The 25,701-nt window shown below is 41.7% G+C and overlaps 1 long non-coding RNA gene across 3 annotated transcripts; it reads right to left on the bottom strand.

The window, feature by feature from the left end:
* Positions 1 to 4,273: 4,273 nt before the first annotated feature.
* Positions 4,274 to 11,324, bottom strand: LOC109196348 (uncharacterized). 3 transcript variants are annotated; one of them, XR_002057859.2, is made up of 4 exons: positions 11,177 to 11,324; positions 7,500 to 7,635; positions 4,446 to 4,522; positions 4,274 to 4,329 (listed from the first exon to the last, which is right to left on the bottom strand). It is a non-coding gene; the product is annotated as an uncharacterized LOC109196348 (long non-coding RNA). The 3 variants fall into 3 exon arrangements; XR_002057860.2 differs by lacking the exon at positions 11,177 to 11,324 and adding an exon at positions 8,176 to 8,506; XR_003214743.1 differs by lacking the exon at positions 11,177 to 11,324 and having other exon boundaries at positions 7,500 to 8,167.
* Positions 11,325 to 25,701: the final 14,377 nt, after the last annotated feature.

The raw sequence follows: 25,701 nt of genomic DNA on the forward strand, positions 1-25,701 counted from the left end.
TGTACAGACCCCCTGGACTGTTTCCCTGGTGTGCGAGTGGATTCGTGTTTGGATTGTGTGGAGAGAGATGAGCGTGTACCCCTGGATTTTCCCCGGAGCCCTGCCCCCCTCACCTTTTGTACATAGCACTGCCCCGCACCCTTGTAAATAGCACTGCCCCGCATCTATGTATATACACTCATTGGACATTGTTCTTTAATACATTCTCTTGTGTGCATCATCCCCGGAGTCCAGCGCGTGAGTCCACCTTGTACTTCGTGACAGAAGGAGGAAGATGGTGTCACATTTGGCCTTCCATAATGTCCACAGTCTGTCACTGAGATCTGATCCAGAGTCAGAGTGAAGACACACATTTGGACTGTTTCCTGTTTTGAATCTGACTCCAGAACATTTTGAATGAGTTCAGCTCAGTGAAGAGTTCCAGCTGCAAAGATGATCTCTGTTTGCTACCTGCTGTCAGGTACGACTGTTCACGTCCACACGCAGGAAAAACCTGCTGACTGTTACCAAACGGAGCAGAAATCTCATCACTGGACAATAATGATGAATGAACTCAGAGCTGCTGATATCAGATCTGATTTCAGGGGAACTAAACACAGAAATGATTGGCTCATTTTAGCTTTCTGAGCCATTATCTGCTGGTGTGTCGCTAGTTGGCAGAAAATGATTTGTATTCCTGTTCAGGGCTTCAGTGTTTATGAGTCCAGATCCAGGTGACAGCAAGTCAAAATGATGTTACCTGTCTGTGTCCAGCAGCAGCCTGTATTCACTTTGAATATTGTTATAACCTGACATGGATCAGTTTGTATTTGATTGGTCTGTAAATGTCACTGTTTCCATTGGACCTGAGTGACGGTACAAAGACAGAGAGGGAGAGAAAGGAGAGAGAGGATGGAGGCAGCAAAGAGAGAGCAAACACAAACAGGTGAGAGTGGACAGGTGACCAAGGTCAGCAACCAATCAGAGAGCTTCTGTTTGACCCACAGTCACTGATGATGACTGCACATAACCAAGCAGTGTGTTACTCTGATATCAAATATGGATCCTGCTCTTATAATAATGATCATCAGATGATATTATTGTGTTATTTTGTAGCTGAATACGATGTTTGTGTGATTATCAGTGAAAGAAGCAGTGAGGAGGATGGAGAGAGAGAGAGGACAGAGGGTGAAGTTAGAAACACTAAAAGGATTTTGCATGGATTTCATGGATGATTTGAGTGATTTCCAGCAGGACATTTAAACATGTCAGTGGACGTCCTAAAGAACATATTCACTGATATGAAACGTGTCATTGAACAGGATTAATATCAGTGGAAACATGGTGGAAACAGCTGTGACTGCATGGATGTGACACACTTCAAATCTGTTCTCCACTCTTGGATTTGGGATCCATGGAGCTGCTGCTGAGTCTGTACAATAAAGGATAGTGATGGTAAATTCGATTCTTTTTACTGAATCGAGTTTTAATGAGTCACTCACAAAAGTGAATTGGGTTTCTTGAGTCATTTGAGTCACTGAGTCAGTTGACCAGAGAGTGCAAAAATGTATATTTTCACTCAAACTTAATTTGTTTCTCTTTTAATGTAAATCCTACCGCTAAAATGAATGATTGTAAAAGAAAACAACTATTTTCTTTAGAACAAAAAAGAGCAAAAAAAATTCTAAAGGGAACATTTATTTTTATTTTATTGATATTTTCCTTAAATGTGTCAAATATATATTTTTTCATCTAAATGTCCACTGAGCTGTGAGCCAGGGGGCGGTAAAGTGCCTTAACATGGTTTCCAACCAAGAAGAAGAAGAAGAAGCTGTGAGCCAGGAGGGAGGGGTTGAGTGAGTGAGTGATTCGTAACAGGAAGGGAGGGGGTGAGTTGGTGAGTTGGTGAGTCAGTGATTCGTTCAACTCGTTTGAGCTGTGAGCCAGGAGGGAGGGGGTTAGTGAGTCCTGAGTGATTCGCTTATGCTATGATTCAGCACAGCAAGGGAGGGGGTGAGTACCTCAAATGTGCTGTTAGCATGCTAGCTGAGCGATGCTACTGTGAACAGAGGAGCTATTGTCTTGATGTGAGCTTCTACTCAGGGTTTTTTCTTCCAGTTCAGAGCAGGAATGTTTTTGTTAATAAACTGGCTGTTGTTTTTCCCCCACAATTTTAATTATAAGCTAGACATATTTCTACTAATGGAATTAGTTTGCTAACAGCAACAGGGATGAGTCAGTGAGTCAGTTGTGATTGTGAATCATGATTCACGAGTCAGTAAAGTGATTCTCGAGTATTGAACGATTCGTTCACGAATCGAACATCACTAATAATCAGAATCAGAATCAGAATACTTTATTGATCCCTAGGGGGAATTATTTAAAGGAATGGTGTGGAAGGTTGCAGCGTACGGACACAAACACTTTGTGGTTACAATCTGATTTTATTTTCAAAATTAAACTACTAACCTACACTGATCAATGATGTTAATGATCACATCTGGACTCACCGAGCCTTTCTGCAGTTCCTCACAGCTGGAATCAGTCTCTGTCGTCCCCGCTCTGATGTGTTGTACTTCTGCAGGTCCAACTCATCCAGAACCTCCTCTGACATCTGCAGCATGAAGGCCAGAGCTGAGCACTGGATCTCAGAGAGTTTCTTCTTTGATCTGTTCTCTGACTTCAGCAACTCTTGGATCTCCTGAAATAATGAGAGGTGGTTCATCTCCATCAGACAGTGGAAGATGTTGATGCTTCTGTCAGGAGAGATTTCATCACTGTTCATCTTCTTCAGGTTGTTGATGACTCTCTGGATGGTTCCTGGACTGATCTCTGTCTGACCCAGCAGACCTACTAAGAGTCTCTGGTTGGACTCCAGACAGAGGCCATGAAGGAAGCGAACAAACAGGTCCAGGTGGCCATTTTTACTCTGGAGGGATTTTCTCATGACTTTAGTTAAAAAGACATCCATATAAGATCCATATAAGACATCCATCCTATAAGACCTGGAAGATCTGTTTTTGTATTCTTCTCGGAAATTCCCTAGAAAACCTTCTACCACCTCTGTCTTCCTGTTGGTGTGACAGTGGAACATGTAGACTGCAGCCAGAAACTCCTGAATGCTCAGATGAACAAAGCAGTAGACTGGTTTCTGGAAGATCACACACTCTCTTTTGAAGATCTCTGTACAAACTCCTGAGTACACCGAGGCCTCTGTCACATCCAGACCACACTGCTCCAGGTCTTCTTGGTAGAACATGATGTTTCCTTTCTCCAGATGTTCAAACGCCAGCCTCCCCAGCTTCAGAAGAACTTCTCTGTCAGCCTCCGTCAGCTCCTGTGGACTCGTCTCATGTCCCTCATGGTACTTGTTCTTCTTCCTCTTTGTCTGAACCAGCAGGAAGTGTGAGTACATGTCAGTCAGGGTCTTGGGCAGCTCTCCTCTCTGCTCTGTAGTCAACATGTGCTCCAGAACTGTAGCAGTGATCCAGCAGAAGACTGGGATACTACACATGATGTGGAGGCTCCTGGATGTCTTCATGTGGGAGATGATTCTGCTGGACAGCTCTTCATCACTGAATCTCCTCCTGAAGTACTCCTCCTTCTGGGCGTCAGTGAAGCCTCGTACTTCTGTTAGCCTGTCAACACATGTAGGAGGGATCTGATTGGCTGCTGCAGGTCGGGAAGTTATCCAGACGAGAGCCGAGGGAAGCAGATTCCCCTGGATGAGGTTTGTCAGCAGCTGGCTGACTGATGACTTCTGTGTGACATCAGACAGCAGCTTCCTGTTGGTGAAATCCAATGAAAGTCTGCTTTCATCCAGGCCGTCAAAGATGAACAAAAGCTGAGAGACAGCCAGCTTCTCTGCTGTGACCTTCTGTAATGTTGGATGGAAAACATGGAGCAGCTCCAGAAGACTGTACTGCTCATCTCTGATCAGGTTCAGCTCCCTGAATGAAAGCAGAACCACCACACTGACATGTTGGTTCTCCAAGCCCTCTGCCCAGTCCAGAGTGAACTTCTGCACTGAGAAGGTTTTTCCAACACCAGCCACGCCGTTGGTCAGAACCACTCTGATGGGTCTCTGTTGGTCAGGTAAGGCTTTAAAGATGTCCTGGCACCTGATTGGAGCGTCATGGAGGGCGTCCATCTTGGAAGCTGTCTCCAGCTGCCTCACCTCATGTTGGGTATGAACCTCTTCACTCTGTCCCTCTGTGATGTAGAGCTCAGTGTAGATGGTGTTGAGGAGGGTTCTACTTCCTGTTTCATCACTTCCTTCAGTCACATGTTCACATCTCCTCCTCAGACTGATCTTATGTTCATCTAAAACCTCCTGCAGACCAACATCTGCTGAAAGAAAGAAAAACAATGAGACTAAAGAGAAAGAAAACTCTTCAATGTCTGAACAACACAAGAAGTCCAGTTTTCAGAAATGAGTCCATCAGCAGACAGATGTTCAGTCTTACTTTGTACACAGCTGCTCTGACTGGCTGTCTGCAGTCCAGCTCTGCTTCTGGATCTTTCTCCACACTGTGCAGAAGCTCTGATGGTGACACAGAAAAGTCAAAGTGGAGATACTTCTGTCCACCTTTGATTAGACTCATTATAAAAAGGAGAAAAAGTTTGAACACAGTCATGTTTGCAGTTCACTGACTTACATTTATTCCATGGACACTCACTCTAACCTGAACCACAGCTACAACCCAACATTGTTGAGGCCTCATCTCCTCCTTTCCTGACTGTAGAGCTTAAATATGCAACAACCAACAAATAAAAGAATTTGGTTCATTTCAAAGAAATTCACACGGTGACCAAGTAAAGTAACCGTAGTAAAGGAGACAACATCCCGTTGATGGTGGGATTATTTGAAAGATTTGCTTTAGTCACGTCACCAAATGCAGTTGAACCACCCGTGGATCCATGTTTGACCATCTACCACTCTGAGCTCTGCTTTTTAATAATTTTATTATTATCATCATTCATTCATTCATTCTTTGGAGGGGGGCTATTTCCTAATGCCGCCCTAATAAGGTGATGTTCAAGGGGAAATATAACAGAAACTCTTTCAGTGTTATTCATGAATAAATTAACAGATAAACTGTGAAGAAGAAGAAAACTGAGATTTAAAGGAGAGAGTGAGAAACTTGATCATCCATCCTCATAATCCATGTTTATCAGTATCTGCTGTGACCATCCTGCAGTAATAACTACAAGTCTACATTTCTGTGACTGTTGATCAATCACAGCAGGAATCTGAGCTCATCTCTGCACACAGAGCAGCTTCAGCTCTGGGATAAACTGCTCGCTTCACGTCCTTCTCAGCTCACAGACACTCATCCTCATATTTTCCTTTAACATTTGATGGTATAATTCATCTGAGTTTACACTTTATCTGCATAAATACAGAAAAACAGGCCCAAACACCATAAACCATCAGTTTCACCATGTAGAATATATTGTTGTTTCCTTGCTTTTAATTCAGAGAAAAACTCTGATTTTGATTTTCTCTGTTCTCTTTGCCACAGCCCATCCCAGCAGCAGCTGAAGCAGCTGACTGTCACAACACTGAACAACCTGGCTGGCACACATGTTAATGTTAGCCATTTAAATATTAGCAGTTAGCTGAGGCCACAAGAAGAAGAGGCCCTAGAAGAACGATGGATGATAAGATTAGATTTTCAAGACTAGGCAGAGACGTGTTTTCCTTTACTGTCTCTTACAGAGGAGGGAGCAGATACCAGACGAGGTCACGGAGGTACGGGGAGGATTCGCAGCAGACAGCAAGACTGCCACGTCCATGCGAGAGAGCGATGGCTACGATAATCTCTGTTTTTGTCTCCCTATATAATGTTGTACAGCCCATTTGAGGGTTATCCTCTCTGTGAACCAGATGCTTGATTTCACACAGAGGTCTACAGCGCTGTGTAAACTTGTAATTTCAACTGCAAAAGCAAATTAAATCTTTTTAAATGTAAAAAAGCAACCCCAAACCCAGATAACTAGAAGGGTTGCATCAGGAAGCATCAAACACATGGATCCATCTGCTGCAACCCCTGTGGAAATATGGGAGCCTCCCAAAGTACCTTTAGCCCGTAGCCACATTAGCAGTCTGCTAAGCTAGAATCAAGGTAGCTGTTAGCTGCTATGGCTAATAAAACAGCGAGGCAACAAACGTTATGGTTGTCCTGTTAGTCTTTAACATTGTCATAGATGGAGTTAATTTAACAGGAAAACAGTTCTTTATGTTTCTCTCACAGAACCTGATTGAACAGCATCAATGACACAGAAACAGGATCAGCCTACATCACCAACTGAATTTGATCAGTTATGGAACGATTTACCTCGACAGGCTCCTTCACTCGCTGCTTTTAAACCTCCTTTAACCCTTTAAGACCTACCATAGAACCAAGTTCGCCAGAGCTTATATTATATTTTTACATGCTGTGGTGCCATTTTTGGGAGCATTTGTTGATATACATCAATACAACCATTATAGCCCAAATTTTAATATTATGTATGCATTAAGTGCATAGTAATCACATAAATAGCAAAAAAGTGCAATAAACTACAAAAAAATTGAAAATCGTTTTAGTTTTTTTAACATATATTTCTAGCTAGAGAAATTTAAGAGGCTTATCCCTCAAAAGTGTAAATACAAAAAAGTTGCACAAAATAGCTTCCCACCACAGGAAATTTATTCTAAATGCCTTCATAGTTTTACTTTTGAAAATCACCAATTTGTATATACTGCAGGAAAAACAAAAAATAAATATTATAATGTAAATTTGCAAAAAAACAGCATGTGCATCAAAATAAACTATTTCCAGCAGTGCAATATGAGTCGTAAGCATCCCAGAAACGACACAGAAAGTCAGAAAGTCAAACATAACTTTTAAAAACACCAGTATAGACTCATGAGGCCCTGAAGGTAAAAAATACATTTCCGCAAAATGACATCACTTCCACTTTCGGGCAGGTCATGGCAGACATGCGATAGTTCGTGGTGATGGACGTAGGAAGTGTTATGAACAGCTGATCGGATCGGCAAAGCCTGTTTCTGGAATATTATGTTTTTGTTGCTGCAAGTGCTTTTTATGCAGTTTTTGCAAAGCTATATGTGGAAGAAAACCGTGACCGAGGACAAGCTGATGGCACAAGATGTAAGTGCTACCGGGATTTAAAAATAGTTACGCAAAACGGAGCGTGCCCGCTCCCACCGGCTTTAAAGGGTTAAAACACACTTTTACTCCCTGACCTTTGACCCAGTGTCACATGTTGACTCACTACCTCAGACAGCTTAAAAATAGTCTTTTTGTTTTTTGGTGCTGCCTAAAAGAACCGTAAAATATCTGTCCTATATACAGTTATGTTCATATATTTTTGTACTACATCAGGAAACTCAAAAATATAGTTTGTAATATTTTAATCCTTATTTTTAAAACTGTTTTTGTCATTTTTCTTCTCCCATTGTATCAAAAATCATTATTTACACTGAATAAATGAGTCAGCAGCTCTCTTACATTGTTGCTGCAGGTTCATTACTGAACTGTCGAGGTTCTCCTTTGGACCAGTCACTCCTCACAGACACACAGCTGGATGCTGCAGATGCTGCTCCATCCTCTTCCTCCATCTTCTTGATGTCAGGGTGGAGTTAGTCTGAGAGGTAAACACACACACTCAGAGGTGCTGTTGTACTGGAAGCATCACACTGACGGGTTTCTAAAGTTCTCATTGATCATTTCATGGAGTTTCTGTGGTAAACACTGTCCTGTGACGTATGTGTTATGGTGAGGGTCATGAGGGCTAACCAGCCCCACTCCTTACTCCTCATATTTCAGCCTGAAGCACAAGAACAGCCTAAACCTAACCAGGAGGCTGTAACCTCAAAGGGACTTCATGGTTAGAAATAAAGGTTCAATGAAATGAAGCAGATCATAAAAACATGAGTTCCAACTTTAAAAGAAGCATCCACACGATGACGGCACAGCAGAGGAGCACTTTCTCTAACACACTGATTCAGTTCCACTGACACAAGGACACACACAGGAAGGCACACACACACACAAGCCTTTATAAGAAACAACACAATCATCTGCGCTTGACTTGTCAATCCAAGTCCTTAGCCCATGAGCCCGCGGTATCACACCACAGATATTCCCTTAATTTGAAAAAATAAAGACAGTTTTCAGAACAGACCTGATGTTTATGCTACAGCCTGTTTACCAATATAATCAATATCAGATATCAGAGCAACAGAAACCTCGGTGATCAGGACGCTGGGACTGAGAACAGGAAGTGGCTCAAACGTCACAGTTTCATAACGTCAGCCTGAACTCCACTCACCGAGTTTCTGTCGCCATTGTAGTTTTTAAAGTCCTGTGATAAAGGCGGGTCTTTCTGTGGATCCGCACGCTCATTGGCTAATAACTCGAGATTGACACATCGTTATCCAATGAGCGTGCGGGAACTTCCGACATAAAGTTGTTGTTAGGTCTAATTGTTGAATGTTGCCATTGTGTTTCTTAAATTTGTACAGTCTTAGTTCAAGCAGTATTATCAAAGCCATTCCTTAGATCCTGAGCACCTCTAACCACTTTGTGTTGGGGGAGGTTTTATTGTAGATACATCCGATCTGAAAGATCTGTTCCTTGTGTTGTAAGCTTCCTGCTTTTACAACCCTTTGGTTACTCCAAGCTGTATAGGCTCAAAAGCCTACTACCAATTAAGCATATTAGGTGATGTGCATCTCTGTAATGAGAAGGGGTGTGGTCTAATGACATCAACACCCTATATCAGGTGTGCATAATTATTAGGCAACTTCCTTTCCTTTGGCAAAATGGGTCAAAAGAAGGACTTGACAGGCTCAGAAAAGTCAAAAATAGTGAGATATCTTGCAGAGGGATGCAGCAGTCTTAAAATTGCAAAGCTTCTGAAGCGTGATCATCGAACAACCAAGCGTTTCATTCAAAATAGTCAACAGGGTCGCAAGAAGCATGTGGAAAAACCAAGGCGCAAAATAACTGCCCATGAACTGAGAAAAGTCAAGCGTGCAGCTGCCAAGATGCCACTTGCCACCAGTTTGGCCATATTTCAGAGCTGCAACATCACTGGAGTGCCCAAAAGCACAAGGTGTGCAATACTCAGAGACATGGCCAAGGTAAGAAAGGCTGAAAGACGACCACCACTGAACAAGACACACAAGCTGAAACGTCAAGACTGGGCCAAGAAATATCTCAAGACTGATTTTTCTAAGGTTTTATGGACTGATGAAATGAGAGTGAGTCTTGATGGGCCAGATGGATGGGCCCGTGGCTGGATTGGTAAAGGGCAGAGAGCTCCAGTCCCACTCAGACGCCAGCAAGGTGGAGGTGGAGTACTGGTTTGGGCTGGTATCATCAAAGGTGAGCTTGTGGGGCCTTTTCGGGTTGAGGATGGAGTCAAGCTCAACTCCCAGTCCTACTGCCAGTTTCTGGAAGACACCTTCTTCAAGCAGTGGTACAGGAAGAAGTCTGCATCCTTCAAGAAAAACATGATTTTCATGCAGGACAATGCTCCATCACACGCGTCCAAGTACTCCACAGCGTGGCTGGCAAGAAAGGGTATAAAAGAAGCAAAACTAATGACATGGCCTCCTTGTTCACCTGATCTGAACCCCATTGAGAACCTGTGGTCCATCATCAAATGTGAGATTTACAAGGAGGGAAAACAGTACACCTCTCTGAACAGTGTCTGGGAGGCTGTGGTTGCTGCTGCACGCAATGTTGATGGTGAACAGATCAAAACACTGACAGAATCCATGGATGGCAGGCTTTTGAGTGTCCTTGCAAAGAAAGGTGGCTATATTGGTCGCTGATTTGTTTTTGTTTTGTTTTTGAATGTCAGAAATGTATATTTGTGAATGTGGAGATGTTATATTGGTTTCACTGGTAAAAATAAATAATTGACATGGGTATATATTTGTTTTTTGTTAAGTTGCCTAATAATTATGCACAGTAATAGTCACCTGCACACACAGATATCCCCCTAAAATAGCTAAAACTAAAAACAAACTAAAAACTACATCCAAAAACATTCAGCTTTGATATTAATGAGTTTTTTGGGTTCATTGAGAACATGGTTGTTGTTCAATAATAAAATTATTCCTCAAAAATACAACTTGCCTAATAATTCTGCACTCCCTGTAAGTGTTTCTGACCAGTTGTTCATGTTCCTTCATTTTTCCCTGAAATCTATCAAATACTGTCCAACAGACTGATGCACAGCAGTGCAGAGGCTGCAGAACCTGCGTCTGCAGCCTCTGGTTTAAAATAGTTCAAATAAATATTCCAGCTATAGTTGTCAGTATTTCCACTGCTGCACAGGAAATAACTTTATTATAAAATAAATAATAAGAAATAAACTTTATTTTTCAAACACAAGCTTTACACAACTTGTACATTCACACAAGCACTTTTTCCATGTTTCTAAGTGCTTCCTGTCTAACATTCACACTCTAATGGATGCATCGGAGAGCAACATGGGGTTAGTATCTTGCCCAAGGACATGATGCAGACTGGCATTAAACCACCAACCTTCTGGTTAGCAGGTGACCTGCTCGACCACCTGAGTTACAGCCGCCTCATCAAAGTGACCAATCACATTAGAATCCTGTCCTGCTTTGGGCTCCGCCTCCAAACCATCCAAAGCGGGTTTATTTGCACCATGTATGCAGGTAAACTCAAACATCCATTCAGCTGCTTCAGAAGGAAAATGTCAGCTTGTGGTTTCAGTCACAGGAAACTCACAGGTTAGAGTCCAGCCAGAGGGCTGCTGCTGTTTATCTGTAAAGTCTTTACATTTACAGAAATAAATAATTATGTGGACACATCTGGATCATCAGCAAACATGAAACCAGGCGACCACCAGGACCAAGCTGACTGCTGACACAGAGTTCATACTCTAACTGCTAGCTGCTCTGCTAGCTAAGTGAACTGATGTTAAAGGTCAGAGTAAAGAAATGACGTGATGCTGCTGGGAGTGACACCACAGACTAGCAGCGTTTAGTTACTCAGCATATAATGCAGTTAATCTGAAATCTCTTTTTCTCTCTGAAACAAAGTGACAGCAGACTGAGTCAAAGACAGAAACCTTATTTAAACAGCAAATATTCAGCGGCTTCACTTCCTGATCCAGGATTCAAAGAGGACGTTGCACTTACTCAGCTTCTTCCCATCAACGTCTTCACTCTGCAGCTCTGCTGTCTGGACCAGGTCTGTGTAGAAACAGAGACAATCTTCTGCTTCATCAGTCCTCTGTGTCTGCAGGCTGAAGTCACATTAAACACTTCACACCAGCAAAGAGTCTGAAGCTCACAGGTCAAAGGTCAGCTGCTGCACCTTGTGTGATATTGTTTGATCAATAATTAACCTGCAGCAGGTTTCTGCTTCAACTCCAACACACTGAACAACCCTGAGAACAAATCAGATGATGTGGGTGTGTCTGCAAGCTTCAATAGTATTAAACACCTCACACCAGCAATGAGTCTGAAGCTCGCAGGTTAAAGGTCAAAGGTCAGCTGCCACACTGTATATAACATTTCAACATGTATACAACCTGACTGTGGGCGTGTGTGCAGCCATAAACAGTTTAAACATTAAACACTGAACCATAAAAGAAGCTTAAGCTGCAGCTCACAGGTCAAAGGTCAGCTGCTGCAGCCAGTTATGACTTTACATAAATCATCATGTTTTCCCTCTCAGCACTTGGGGTGTTTTGACTCAGCTACACTATGGGAAATGGCCAATGGTTCCACAGCTGTTCTTGTTCACAGCATCATCCAGTTAGAGAGGAAACTGTATAATGCAATGATGTTGCTCCTCCACATGCTTACCTGCCACAGTTTAACTCCGCCTCTCAGACAGTCATGTCACCTGATCTTCATGTTTTGTTGTACGATGACGTCATCTTGACGTTGACGAGGAGGAAAACTAGTTTTGTCCTGCAGATGGCGATCTTGCACCGTGTTCATAGAGCCGATACTTTGATGGTGCTGCTCTACTCAGCTTACTTTTAGCCTGGGTTGGACTCTATATGAGCAGCTTCCACTCTGGTTTTCATTGTTAAATACACTTGTTTGATTTCACGTGTAAAAGTTGGAAAATAAATATTAAATTATTTGTTGGTACATTTGTTTGAGGGTCAAATATCTTGCTTCATTTGATGAATGAACTGTTAAGGTGGAGAAATGAATCAGGTTAAAATAGTGGTGCTTTAAATCAGTGCAGATGTATAATGTAATTTAAATGTTGATAATGGTTGTAGTGGGCTTGTAATGTAAATGTGATTAAATGTGACATTAATGGTGACGCTGCATAAACCTGATAAAACAGTTCTATTAGTGGGTCTGTGTGATCAGCATCAGTGGGTTAAGGTGAGGCCTTGACTAGTAGAACGTCATGTTGGTGTATGACAACACATGAGCCAACATCAGACTCCGAGCGCTACGATGCTGAAGATCAGAAGATCCAGTGTGACATCATCGTTACCTGGCAACAGCAGCCCTCATCTGACTTTATTGGAGGATATTTACACCAGCAACACTGTTTAGTTTGATATGACGGATTAACAACATGCTGTGATATCCAGTTCATCTGTAATAGATACTGGATCTAATCAGTCAGCAGATATTTGATCACCTTATTTATAACTATACTAGAAACAAACACAACTGTGTTGGTGATTCATGCAAACTTGCATATCAGCCTTTTAAGGTTTTGTAGTATGGAGAACAAAGAGGTTGTGTTAGGGCTGAAAAGCCCGACTTGTTCTCCTCTGCAGGTCATCAAATGCACCACAGAAGTTTGTATTTGCACAGCCTGTATATGTTTGATGGCTTTATTATTCTCTGTTCAAAGACAATAAATGTGGAAAATGTCTCCTGTAGTATCAGCTTCATTTAAAATGACTACAAACATTTAGAGAACATGTGCTGCTGTTTGTCCTACATTTCAACACTGAATGAACCCTGAAAACGTGATGGCAGGTGGCAGATTGGAGTCCACATGAAATATCGGCTGTATGAAGACTGAAAATATAGATGATACAAATATGCAGCCAAACATTTGTGGACATGGATAAACTATCTGATCCAAAAAGCAGGAAGTGCCACAGCTAGAAAATGAAAGTGTGTAACAGCTGAAGTCAAATGTAATGCAGAGTTGAATCTGCACTTGGATCCATCTGTGAAAGGTCCACATGTAGGGATCACATGAGTCCTGATGTTTGTCAGTGCAGCTTGATAACTCCATCTACTGTGGGCTACATATACTGGGCTGGTAGCTCCATAGTGTTGCAAAGAAACTATTCAATGTGCATATTTTAAAATCAGAGGCTCTTCTAACACAGGAGCCATGTTGAGTTTAGATCACAGCGACCACCAGCAGTCTGAAATGGAATGAAGCCCATTGACAGCCAGCAGGTCTGAACAGGAACGTATCCATGGATAATACACCACTTTATTTGAAGACATCTGTAGCACTGCCTCAGTTCTGGATGTTTCCACAGACTCCTCTGTGCACCTAAAGCAAAGGTCAAAGGTCAGCAGCACATGTAGTTGGGACAATTCTTCATTTACAAACAACAGTCACACAAACGATACAATTATTTTCCTCCAATTAGGACTTTTCACTTGCAGAAATGGTCCTGTGTGATTTCTAGGCTGTGATATAAAAACTAGTTCCTAATGGCAGCGATTCACTCAGTAAACATGTGTTTCCTTCACCAACCTCACACACAGATCCAATAAGATCAGGAAGTGAGCAGTACAGTACAATATGTGTTATTTTGTACTGTACTGCCCAAACTAAAGATCTGCTGAAGTGTTGGAAATAATTCAGATGTTTATTTTGGACGATACAGCAGAAGATCAGACATGAAAGTGGAGATAACACAGAAGACCTGCAGCAAAGGGTCAGAGGTCAGATTGGGCCACTGGATTCAACAATGAGCCAATGATCATCAAGTAGTGACTAAAGCAGAGCTCTGACGTTCTGACATTTATCACACAGTTAGAACAAATGTCTGCTGATGACTTCATCTCATGAAATGACTGATAGATGTCAATTCACTGATCAGCTGAGCTGCTGATCTTCATCGTGCACAGAAACATTCAGCTTGTTTCAATCAGTAAATAACTTTGAACTGTTCCCACTCAAAATGCTGTCAGAACAATGATCATTGTAGAACTTCACAAACATCACGTGTTGTTTTCCACATGTAAGATACATACAGAAAACATACAGAAACTTCCTGTTGCCACACACGGCCTCTAAAATCTCTTCCACAGTTTCTGTCTGAAGTCCACTCTCTGTGTCGGATCCACAGGAAACAACAAGATCTTCTTAACATGGTTTTCAATGTGTCTCCTTCCAAAAAGTCCAACCAATGAACAAATGTGTATATTTGTGGAGGCCGAACAAAAGCATGACACATTTCTCTGTTTCTATAAACTGGTGTCAAACACAAATATGAAGAGTTTCATTGACAGACTCCAAAATGCCCCCACAGTGAATCAGAGGGAAATCCTACAGTGTGCAGAGAATCTTAATGGCTCCAACATCAACACATCCACAATGTTGGATCCAGTTCTACCTCACAGAGTTACTAAGACACACCCTCTGCCAGCATTACAACAGCTCCACCTGCTTCACCTGCCTCCTCAGCCTCTGTACACCTGAAGAGAAAAGAAAGGCTCCAAAAGCTCAAATCTACAAAGGATTCATGAAGTTTCATCCAACAAGAACATGTTTGCCTTCCACAGTGTGCTGTTAGACACCACTGTACCTCTGCCATTTCAAAAAGAGCAGCTTGGGAACATTTTGGCTCCAAACACTTTGTGTTTAACTTCCTAATCTTTGTTTTCTTTGTGAACAACATCTGGAGCTTTTTGACTCATAGAAACATCATTTTGTTCTTTAGATGACAGCAGATTGGGACTGAATAATCAATCACTATCAAACCAATAAAGACAAAAATGCTGATTTTACAGGACCTTTGTTGGAGAAGCTGTAAAGACATGAAACTGGTGGAGATCCCAAACCAGTTGATAGTGCTGATTATTCCAAATAAAGCTGTTTTCTATTTGAGATGAAATGACTTTCTGTCCTGATATATAATAAAGATGTTAGTTGTTTTTCAGCCCCTGTATTAAAAGTAGATCCAGTTTAAAGTCAGCTTGAGTTTGATGTCTTTATGTCAAAGCTGCTCATGATGTTGAGCTGCTGATGGAATAAAAACAGGTAAAAATCTGCCTCAATATAAAAGCATGTAGTCCAGACTTAAATGTAGCCTGTTGTTAGCTGAGGTCCACACACAGTGTTTACAGTGTAAACTGTGTGAAAGGGCTGCTGGTGGAGCTCACTAGGATGAGCAGGTGACCATGTGCCACAAGGTGGAGAGCAGCTGGCCTGGCTTTGATTCTGACCACGCCCCCTTTCTCTCTCCCTCTGCTTTGCTGTCACTTATCTTCACTGCTCTGTCCAATAAAGCTGAAAAAGGCCCCAAATCAAAGAAATCTGCTGCAGCCTCTGAAATGTCTTCTGTTTCCTTCCAGAGGCCGACGGCTTTTTCACCGTCAGCCCATCAGACAGTCCAGTAGCATTTATGATGATGTCATGATGTTGAAGAGACTGCTATGGCGGCCTCCCATGACCCCCAGCCTCATCTACACTGAGATGCAGACATTTGAAAACATTCAGCAGACGACTGAATAATAGTCCAACACAACAGTCTGTGTACAGACACACACTGACCTTTCATAGAGTCAAAGGAGTCAATCAAACACAGCTAGTTGAGTCATTTCTCTGTGAGTCTAAAGTGAATCTAGTATTTGAAAGTCCACTTCCTGTATTTGTTGTTGAAGACTTCTTCAGCTTCTTCTCAAGGACATCAGCTGCTTGTTTGGCAGCAGAGGCAGTTAAGAAGCTTCCTGAAAAACACTGAACAGTGAGTTCACTGTGGCATATGACAAATTCAGCTTTCTATGTGCAAATGTGTCTGTGTCAACCTTTCAAATGCTGTTGAATCCAAAACATCAGCGGCTCCTTGGCTGCTCACTTCATGCACTTCTGTCTTTGTGACAGTCCAATGACATCACAGCTGTTTCCACCCCCAGTGTCTCAGGACTGGACACCTTTAAACATGTGGAGGATCAAACAGCCGTCCAGCTAAACATACATGAAACTATCAAAGCTGACAATCATCCCAATAACATCTAATGGTACATATATATAGACAAAGCACTACAAGGAAATGGCTCTCAGCATCTGGCTGTGGGAACAAATGAATCCCTGTTTGTGTTCAAATTGTGTGCATGTTTTAGACGTGTGTCACATGTAGAAACACAAAAATCCCACAATGACACAAAGATGTGTTTGACACAACTGTGCAGCTGTAAGTTGTTTCTAATGATTCATTGAAGCTCTTCTAACATTCTGGAGACAATCAGTACATGAATCTGTTCAACACCACAACAATTTGACTTCAATGTGAACGTTTGCCATTAAATAACCTTCTTCATCCAGCTGACAGCATCCTTCATCCTATGATATTAACAGTTCCTCCTGTTGATGACAAACCTCTGACATGATCTGCTTGAGGAGCTTTTTCATGTGAAGCTCTCTGAGCTCAGGGCTAAGTTGCTGTGTTTCATCTTTAAGAGCTGCTGCCTCCTCGCCGGACTTGTTCTTCTCTTCTTCTCCTAATGAAACCATTTCTGCTTCAGATCTTTCACTGGGCCTAAAACAGATGAAGAGTAGATCTACTGCTGTTCACTGTTTGTGTCAATATGGAGAAATATGAAAAGACAACCAAAGACAAACAGAGTACATACAGAGAAATGTAGACAGAATGTGCAGCCAGTGCAGTAAATGGTCTCAATATCAGCTCTTTAGAAAATGATCCTGATGAACATGAAACTAACATCCAATGAGAAACACAGCTTCCTTGTTTCATGTCCAATGATAAATGAAGAGCTAATAAAGAGCTATTCTATTGTAAAATGCTGAGATGATTATCACATAGAACCCAGCGGCTCACCAAAAGCCTGCATTGAAAATCTATATTAACCCTTTAAAACCTACCATAGAACCAAGTCCGCCAGAGTTATCTTTATATTTTCACATGCTGTAGTGCCATTTCTGGGAGCATTTCAAGTTGCTATACATCAACATAACCGTTATAGCCCAAATTTTGATGGTATGTATGCATTAAGTCTATGATAACTACGTAAATTGCAAAAAAGTGTAATAAACTACAAAAAATTAAAAATCTTTTTTTTCATATATTTCTAGTTAGAGAAATTTAAGAGGTTCGTTGCTCAAAACTGTAAATGCAAAAAAGTTGCAAAAAATAGTTTCTAACAAAAGGAAATTTATTTTGAGTGTCTTCATAGTTTTATTTTTGAGATGCACCAATTTTTATATACTGCTGGAAAAATGAAAATAAATATTATAATGCAAATTTGCAAAAAAAACAGCATGTGCATCAAAATCAACTATTTCCAGCAGTGCAATTTGAGTCCTAAGTATCCCAGAAACTATTCAGAAAAGTATGAAGTCAAACATGCCTTTTAAAAACACCAGTACAGGCTTATAAGGCCCCGAAGGAAAAAAAAACTACAGCGAAAATGACGTCACTTCCGATTTTGGCCAGGTAATGGTGAACACGCGATAGTTCGCGCTGACATCTATTCCAACGTAGGAAGTGTTACGAACAGCTGATCGGATCAGCAAAGCGTGTTTCTGGAATATTGTGTTTTTGTTGCTGCAAGTGTTTTTTATGCTGTTTTTGCAAAGCTATATGTGGAAAGAAACCATGAGTTAGGACAAGCTGATGGCATAAAATGTAAGTACAACTCCTCCGATTTCATGTGCAAAAAAATGATTGTGCTATCTTACGTGGTTCCAGTTCTACAGGCATTTAAAAATAGTTACGCAAAACGGAGCGTGAGAGAACCAAGTCTGTCAAATCTCTTTATCCAACACAAACTATCAAACACATTGGGCCACAGTCAGATTGGCTTTGTATGGATGGTGTAACAGGGGGCTGGGAAAGGATGGTGAAAGCTGAATATAATACAGAACAATAACAGGACATATAATCATGTAGCAAACATGATCTTCAACAGGCACACTTCTATTATTCATGATCACAAAGAACTTGTGCAGCCCTGATATCAGCCCTAATATATGAGTGTGTTTGCCCAAAGATTGAAACAGCATCAACATGACAGCTGTAAGAAATCTTCTCTCAGCCTTGTTTGGCAGAAGATCCCTGCAACAAAGATTGTAGCTGAAAGATGACGTGTGTAAAGTTTGTCTTTGGGAGGGTTGAGGCTGTTTTTAGACCTTTGATAGTTTCAATCCAGTTCTGAAAGACAGAAACAAAAACAACATCATTAAGATCAGATCATGGAGCTGTTTCCTGCCTTGTTTCTAGCTTCACATTACAAGACTTTACTACAATAAAGATGCTAACATGTATCTGTAGGAACAACATCATTGAATCTATAACAACTGGAGCCAAACCAGTGGCCTCTGCTGGGATCACTGGTGAGCCAACACTTCCTTGTTGATGCAGATTTCAGGGCTTCCTTTTGCTCCTCCGTTATAACTGTTCTCTCTTCTCAACACATGATGACACAAAGGAATCAGCAGTGACGAAGATGATGCTGAAGAGAAGCTCACATTTCACACATATAACAGACCAGTCCAGTTACACACACCTCTGCTTGACATTAGGCCTCAAACAAAGACACAAAACACTAACTTGACTCTAAATAGAAGAAACTTGCAGCTTTTTCTGGTATGTCCTTATTTATATTTGACACACATTGTTAAAGTGAATTGTTAAATGTTGTCATTGTTATGCTTACCATCTCTACATTGTTTCAAACTGTGTGATCAAAGACATTTCTTTGTCTCTGACCACCTCACAGCTACTCTGGTGCTGGGGGAGGTTTTATTGTAAGCACATCCTCTCTGAAAGATCTGTTTCTTGTGTGGTAACTTCCTGCTTTTATGACCTTGTTGGTGAGCAGGAGATCACACACACACACACACACACACACACACACACACACACACACACACACACACACACATGTTCTTGCACATGCATACAGGTGCTTTCACATACACACATATAGTGCCTTGTCTTTGTAACCAAGGGGGGTTACAGTGGGAGGTACTTGTGTTGTGTATATTGTCAAATATTGTCAAATATAAATATTGTAACATTTTTTCAATAAAAGGCTACGAGGAGGGCTGCTCATTGAAGGAGTTGGGCTGGAGACAGGTGAGGAGCGTTAAGCTTCCCTCGCTAGCAAGTAAATTAATGATAATGATAGTCTAATGAATTAGACTAACTATTCACTTTAGCTAAAGTTATTAAGTTAGCTAAAGAGTTGGGATGCTGTGTAAGAAATAAATAAAGCTCAAATACAAAGGTTTGGACAGCGTTTTGCATGTTTCCCTACTGTAGGGGTCTCTACAAGCATACAGGGCTCTGACAGGGTACAAGATGACAACTTTGGAATTCTACTAGAAACAGTCGATCATATTTGTTTGTCAAAGCTAAATCCAGGGCAAACTAGGCTAAATTAGCGTTTTTACCTAGCAGCTACAATAAGCATAAAGGTTACTGTATGGCTATCATTTGTTAACATGACGCTTGTTCTTATACATGTAATACATTTATTACCAACCAGAGAGTTTGTCCGCTGGTCATTCGACATGACGAATGACTTCTGAAGTCTTAATTCAGCTCAAGATGCTGTAGATTCCCGTCAGTAACACTTTCGGTCCGCTAGTAAAACGTAGTTCTATTAATCTGCGCTCAATTACTCTTGACCCGGAACCGGATGTAAGTTCTAAAGGATAAAATGCAGTTTCAAAGCAAATGAATTCATTTTCAATATATAAAATTCAATTTCAATTTAGTGATGATCATTTTCAAACCATAAATTCAATTTCAAATTAGGCTAATTCAAATTCAGTTTTCAAAAGTATTTATTCAAGTTACAATTCAGACTCAATCTGAGCAATTCAAATTCAAATTTAACTTATTCAAATTCAGTTTCTGATGGCATAGATTTCTGCCCATACTTGTCTCTCTTTTGTTCCATTATCCCATGCCATTCTCCAGAAATTCTTACTTTGTGTCCAAACTATTCTTTTCCCTCAGATTTCAACAATGGTATCTGCACATCTATGTCTACTTTTAACAGCTGCTTTAGCCAACCTGTCTGCTCTTTCATTACCCACAATACCTCTGTGAGCCAGAGTCCACATTATTACTAGTGATGGGATTTCCGGCTCTTTTTAGAGAACCGGCTCTTTCGGCTCCCAACTTCAGGTTGTTTTGTTGCTTTAATTAATTTATTATTAAAAACAATATAAAATTATGCAGAAAATGAATTACTAATGTAAAAAAAAGTGGTTTTATTTATATATGTTTATATATAAATATATGCGGTGGCCCATAGAGACAAAACACATACAAACTCTAAAACACATTTCTAGTGTCAACTGAACTTCCAAAACAGAGCTACCGAGATCACTTAAATTACACAATTGAAAGCATATGTGTATTGTTTGTGTATTTATACAAAAGCACTCATATATATTCAAATAATTTAAAAAACAATTTTCATTTACCTTTTACTACCACACACCAAATCCGGTCGTTGGTACTTCCCAGTGTTGGGCAAGTTACTTTGAAAAAGTAATTCAATTATAGTTACTAGTTACTTCTTCAAAAAAGTAACTGAGTTAGTAACTGAGTTACAATATTCTAAAAGTAATTAATTACTTGAAAAGTAACTAATGCGTTACTTTAAAAAAAAAATGTTTAATGTTTAACCCTCTGGGGTCCAGGGTATAATTGGCCATTTTTAAGTACTTTTGAACTCTCTTTCTCTCTCTCGCCGTCACTTGAGCTGCTTAAAGCTGTAGCGCCCAGATTACTTACGTAGTCAGCTACTTCCGTGCAGGTGATATAAGATGCGGTAAGCTGAACACAGCTTCAACCGTCTGTTTGTCGAAAAATAGTAACGGACCGCTTTTTCTTGTTAGTAACTGTAACGGCGTTGTAACGATAGGAATAGTAATTAGTTAGATTACTCGTTACTGAAAAAACTAACGCCGTTAGTAACGCCGTTACTTGTAACGCCGTTATTCCCATCACTGGTACTTCCTGGCTTGTGTAGTGTTAAGGGTTCAGAAATTGAGGAGGAAGACCAAAAATAATGACCACTGATTCTCCGGGTGCAATTAGACGACATTTTAATGAATATACATGTGGAGTCCAACACTTGTGCAGATTCAGTGTTGAACTGTCTTACAATAGTCAGAACAAAGGCTTTATAGGGTTTCTGTTGCCAGGCAGATCCAGTACAGCATACGCCAATCCAAAACCACAACCGTTCAGTTAACTTTGAACACAGTTTAAAAGAACATCGTCTTCGACTCGAACCCAGGTGCTTCCTGTCACCATCCTGCCCAGGCTTATCTGTCTGGAACATCAGGTCCACGTTCTGCACAAACTGTCACTCATGCAGGCACAACTTTGCAGTTGCAAGCAAAACATGATTAAACTCTTACCTATATAAATGAGTCTAACTAATATGTGTGTGTGTATGTGGGTGTATGTGTGTGTCAGCTTCTGCTGCCCTTTGTTTCACCCTTCACTTCATCAGCTAAACCTTGTAACCTTTCCACCAGACAGAAGGCCAGCCCGTACGCAACTGAAACTATGTGTGTGTATGTATGTCTCGTCCTTAAATGCTCTCTCATCTCACCCGTTGCACTTCTGACCTTTCACCAGAACAGAGGCTCATCCTTACATGTAATAACCTAACTGGAACTATATATGTAATATGTTGAGTAAATGTTTTAACCTCTACTAAAAGCTTAATCCAAAGATAAAAGATACCACAGATTCATAACCTACTCAAAGTACTTGCACTCAGACTCTGCTTTCGGTTTCACTTTTGCAAAGCATGGCGTTTCCTGTCTCATTTTGGCACAGAGTATATTTCCTGTCCCTGCAGCTCAGTTTCTCGCCCACTGAAGACTTCAGTGTAAGAATATAAAAACATTCAAAAGCCTTTAAAATTATAGATTCAACTCAACAGTTTAAAGTGGCTCTTACTGGACTTGTAATAAAAGCTTAATTGGGTGCCAATATGTTTAAACCTCTAAATGCAATATCAATATTAATAATTAATGGAATAGTAATAATGATCATAAAAATAGCAGCAAATAATAGCAGCATAATATTCCAGCACTCCCGACAGTAGCCACTAGGTAACAAAAGCTCAACACTGCGCCGAGCATCCTGGAGCACTTCTGTTGTGTTTTGAACGTATTTTGGAGTTTGTACGTGCTTTGTCTCTAGGGGCCACCGTAAATATACTTTTATTTATTCACTTGACATAAAATGTAATAAATAAATCATATAATACAAAAAAACAACTATTAACATTTCAACTTTTTCCTTTTAAACAAATTTAAAGTGAAACAACACAAAACACTGCAAACAACAACATAATTAAATATAAATTAAAATATGAAAAAGAAGATACACATTCTCTGTCATATGGGCCTGCATGAGTAAACTTTCTAAATCCTTTATCATCTGCAACTGAAAATAGTTGTGGATGATTACTATACCTTTCTAATGTGACGTTGTTGTCCCTGGCTCTCTCTCCCTCCCTCCCACTCTGATCCTGTGCTACTGCCAGTGTAACTACCGCCCCTCCCCCCTCTGCCCAGCGCAAAGCACAAGGCTCGCGTGCGGAGTGAAGCGGAAAAAAGTGCGAGAGAGGGTGAGAGAAAGAAAAAAAAACCCACGGCTCCCAATAAGGAGCCGGCTCGCGTCGTTCACTTCAAAGATTCAGCTCTAAGAGCCGTTTCGTTTGCGACCGACACATCACTAATTATTACTATATGTTTATTTTGTTCAGACACTCTATGATGAGCAAAAGGACGTCACACAAAATTTACTTGTTTCCTTTTTCAATGCTTTCAATGCTGACAATGAATCACTACATATATTTACTTTTAAACTTCTGCTGTCTTCCACCCATTCTAAAGCCAACAGTGTGACATATAACTCAACTGCATATATACTCAGAAGATTTGATGTTGTTTTTGCAATCTTGATACTTAACTCCAGAATTACCACTGCTACACTTGTTGCTTCAGGTTTGGGATCTTTCGACCCGTCTGTATACACCTGTAAATAGTTCATTATAAAATTCTTGACAAATATCTGTTGTAAATTTCCTCCTCTTAGTATCTGTTAATCATCTGTCTGCTTCAAATCAAATCAAATCAAATCACTTTTATTGTCATGTCACATGTGCAGGTACACTGGTACAGTACATGCGAGTGAAATTCTTGTGTGCGAGCTTCACAAGCAACAGAGTTGTGCAAAAATACAATAACATAAAACAAGCAAAATATGAGAATGGCTTAATCTGAAAGTAATAAATATATATACAATATAAGAGTATATGCATTACTGGATGTGTATACTAAATATGTTTTTCTACGTGTGTGTGTGTGTGTATGTATACATATTTTACAAATTAAATAGAGTAAACAGATTAGAATACATCCTGTAGATGTCCTGGAGGGAGGGAAGCTCACCTCCAGTTATCCGTTCAGAGCACCGCACTACTCTCTGGAGAGCTTTGCGGTTGTAAGCGGTGCTGTTGCCATACCAGGCGGTGATGCATCCAGTGAGGATGCTCTCAATGGCACAGCGATAGAAGGTCCTGAGGATGCGGGGGCTCATGCCAAATCTTTTCAGTCTCCTGAGAAAGAAGAGGCGCTGCTGCGCCTTCTTCACTGTTTTGTTTATGTGTCCTGACCACGTAAGATCCTCAGCCAGATGTACACCAAGGAAGCGGAAGCTGCTTACTCTCTCCACAGCAGCGCTTTTGATGGTGATGGGGGTGTGTACTTCTCTGCACCTCCGGAAGTCCACTATCAACTCCTTTGTCTTTGCGACGTTGAGGGTGAGATGGTTGTCTTGACACCAGTGGGTCAGGGCGCTGACCTCCTCCCTGTAGGCTGTCTCATCACCGTTGGTGATAAGACCCACCACTGTAGTGTCATCCGCAAACTTCACAATGATGTTGGAGTTTCTAGTGGCCGTGCAGTCGTAGGTGTAGAGTGAGTACAGGAGAGGGCTCAGTACACACCCCTGTGGAGCACCAGTGTTCAGTGTGATGGGGGATGAGGTGGTGCTGCCCAGTCTGACCACTTGGCGTCTGTCAGACAGGAAGCTAAGGATCCAGCTGCAGAGGGAGCTGCTCAGTCCTAGATCCTGCAGTTTCCTGTCCAGCTTCGAGGGAACGATGGTGTTGAATGCTGAGCTGTAATCTACAAACAGCATTCTCACATACGTGTCTCTCTTCTCCAGGTGTGACAGGGCAGCATGGAGTGTCAGGGCTATGGCATCATCAGTGGACCTGTTGTGGCGGTATGCGAACTGTAGAGGGTCCAGTGAGTCGGGTAGTGCAGAGCAGATGAAGTCCCTGACCAGCTTCTCGAAGCATTTGCTCACGATGGGGGTCAGGGCTACAGGTCGCCAGTCGTTCAATGAGGAGATGGTGGAGGATTTGGGTACAGGGACGATGGTGGCCATTTTGAAGCAGGCTGGGACTACAGACAGAGAGAGGGAAAGGTTGAAGATGTGTGTAAACACTCCAGCCAGCTGAGCCGCGCATGACTTGAGGACGCGGCCGGGAATCCCGTCCGGACCAGTAGCTTTGCGTGGGTTCACTCTCCTGAAGTACTTCCGCACATCCTCCTCAGACACAGTGTGCACACTGACGTCATCCGCAGTGCGCACTCTGTCCGGTCTCATGGTGTTCACTGTGTCGAATCTAGCGTAGAATACGTTTAGATCCTCACACAGAGAGGCCGTGGTCTGCGGTGTGCTGGTTTTCCCTCTAAAGTCTGCGATCGTGTTTAGTCCCTGCCACATACTCCGAGGGTTGTCAAACTGTTGCTCCACCCTGTCCCTGTACTCACGTTTGGCTGCTTTGATCGTCTTCCGGAGTTGGTAATGTGCGTGTTTGTAGTCCGATGTGTTCGCGGAGGCAAAAGCGGTGCTCCATGCCGCCAGTGCCGTGCGAACATCTCCGTTAATCCAGGGTTTTTGATTTGGGAAGGATTTAACTGTTCTGGATGGGACGACATCTTCCACGCATTTCCTGATAAATCCGCAGACTGAGTCCGTGTACTCATCAATGTCCTTAGCAGCCACGTGAAACATTTCCCAGTCCGCGTGATCAAAACAGTCCCGCAGCGTAGACTCCGATTGGTCCGACCAACGGTGCACCGCCCTCAGGGTTGGAGCTTCCTGTTTCAGCTTCTGCCTGTAGGCGGGCAGGAGCAGGATGGAGTGGTGATCTGATTGGCCGAATGGGGTGCGGGGGAGGGCTTTGTACGCATCCCGGAAAGAGGTGTAGCAGTGGTCAAGAAGCCGGTCTCCACGAGTGTTGAAATGGATGTGTTGGTGTAGTTTTGGTGAAACTTTCTTCAGGTTACCCTTATTAAAGTCCCCGGTCGTGATAAACGCCGCCTCTGGGTGTGCGGTTTCCTCACTGCTGATCGCGCTGTACAGTTCCCTGAGTGCTCGGTCAGTGTCGGCTTGTGGGGGAATGTAAAC

Source organism: Oreochromis niloticus, linkage group LG3 (assembly GCF_001858045.2).
Source record: "Oreochromis niloticus isolate F11D_XX linkage group LG3, O_niloticus_UMD_NMBU, whole genome shotgun sequence".
Classification (NCBI taxonomy): Eukaryota; Metazoa; Chordata; class Actinopteri; order Cichliformes; family Cichlidae; genus Oreochromis; species Oreochromis niloticus.